At 43.9% G+C, this 1,930-nt stretch overlaps 1 protein-coding gene across 1 annotated transcript in view; it reads left to right on the forward strand.

Moving 5' to 3' along the window:
• Positions 1-1,930, forward strand: part of CNKSR3 (CNKSR family member 3) — a gene marked incomplete at its 5' end in the record, with an annotated part of 70,296 nt that overhangs the window by 19,444 nt on the left and 48,922 nt on the right. The gene's annotated exons all lie outside the window — the stretch shown is intronic.

Genomic DNA, 1,930 nt, shown 5'->3' on the forward strand with positions numbered 1-1,930 from the left:
GGGGGTTTTTTTTTTTTTTTTTTTTTTAAAGCATGAGCAGGTGCATGCTGGCTGCTATCCATTTGAGCTGTTCCATTTTTCTACAGTTAAGATTTTTGCTTTGTTAATTAAAAAACACTTCAACAGGGTTAGCTGCATGTTTTAACTGGCTCCTATTTTGAAATCTGTTAATGTTTTCATTAGGTTTTATAGGTATTGGATTGGGGTCTGAAATAGCTGCTTTGAATTTGAAAATGTGCAAATTAGCTTTCAAATGCCTATTAGAATCAACTTCCATAATTGGTTTTAATAAACATGGTAGAGACTAGGGGTGTGCAAAACTGGCTGTACTTAATTTGGATTTGGATTTGGCCTGAATTGGGGACAGTGATTCGATTAGTTGATTCGGATCACTGTCTCTGATTCAATTTGGTCAAATTCAGATTTGATGCTGATTTGGAGAATCAGTGGTTCGGCCATAGGCACAGCTTTAAAAGTTTTTCTACGTACCGCGATGTACCAGCGTGGCTTGTGAATGCTGTGATGTTGGGGCAGATGGAGCATCCCACAGGAACACGGGGTGGGGGGAGCCTGCGTGCTCAGTGGTGAACCTGGAGGTGGACTGGAAGTACTTGTGGTCCACTTTGGAGTCTGCTGCCGAGCACACAGGGGGGCTCCCTTATGCCCCCTGGCCCGGCAGTTGGCTGCGGGGGAACACTGAGTGCCCCCCAGGCCCAGGAGGTGCCAGTTGCTGAGCTGGGGTAGTGTGGGGGGGATGGGGATCCTTCAGCGTGCTCCCCGGCAGACTTGGAAGTGGACTGAAAGTGCTTCTGGTCTACTTCTGGGTCTGCTGCCAAGTACGCTGGGGAGCTTCCCACATTCCTGGGGACGCTCTATCCGCCTCACCATCGCAGCATTCACTAGCTGCCTGGTACCTTGAGATATGTAGAAAAAACATTTAAAGCTGTGTCTATATCTGAATCGCTGAATCTTTCAGAATCTCTCCAAATTGATTCAGAGGGTTCCGATTTGATTCAGAGAAATTAAAGTGTCTCCTGTCTTGATTCTGATTCAGCCACTGAATCGGGCCGAATCTCTGCTGAATTGAATCAGGGACCGAAGCTTTGCACAGCCCAGTAGAGATCCAAATGACATCCTGAAAGATGGCAGCATTACCCCAAACTATAACCTTTGGATATGAACTTTAGTGAGTGAATAGAAGAGATGCCTTCCCTTTTTCTCTAATACAGATCACATTTGTTACGTTTCTACATCTTCCGGGAATGGACCACTACACTATTTTGTTAAAAGTGAGCTATTTATCAGTTATATGATGACTGGTCAATCTCCATGGGAGTTAAGAAGGGCAATTGCTACTCTCTGTAGACCTTGTGACCTCATTATTTGGGTATTGCTGATGTCAAAGAGGCTAGCTCCCATTATGCTTTGCCTTGGTATGTACCATGCTGTGATATTGCAGCTTTTGCAGAACCCTGCTTAAAGCATGGCCCTTCTCTGAAGGGATAGGTACAGACATTCAAAAAGCCTGAGGTGGAATGGATTTAAGTTAAGTGGTTTCTGTAAGCAGCCTAGTTTAGATCAGTAGTGAAAAGAACACAGGTTTGCTCTTTGTGAGGTGGGGAGGGAAGGGGACAAATCTGAGACCAGGTTCTGCCATTTTTAAACCAGTCTGTGTGTGTAGAACTTCTGTTCTGTTATGGGTATAGACCTATTTCCGATCACTTATACAGGTATAAATTTAATGTCTGCATCTGGCCTAGAACAGTGGTTCTCAACCTTTTTTGTACCAGGACCCATTTGTAAACATCGATGGCCAATCCCAATCCAGTAAATAGTTTAAGTAGAAAACCCACAAGTATTTTGGCCTCAAAATATTTATTATAGACTACAAGTTAAAGCTGCTCAACAGTCTGAAATCAACATCAACAGG

The sequence above is a fragment of the Gavialis gangeticus genome, unplaced genomic scaffold (assembly GCF_001723915.1).
Source record: "Gavialis gangeticus isolate Ggan-Ray unplaced genomic scaffold, GavGan_comp1, whole genome shotgun sequence".
In the NCBI taxonomy this organism is placed as follows: Eukaryota; Metazoa; Chordata; order Crocodylia; family Gavialidae; genus Gavialis; species Gavialis gangeticus.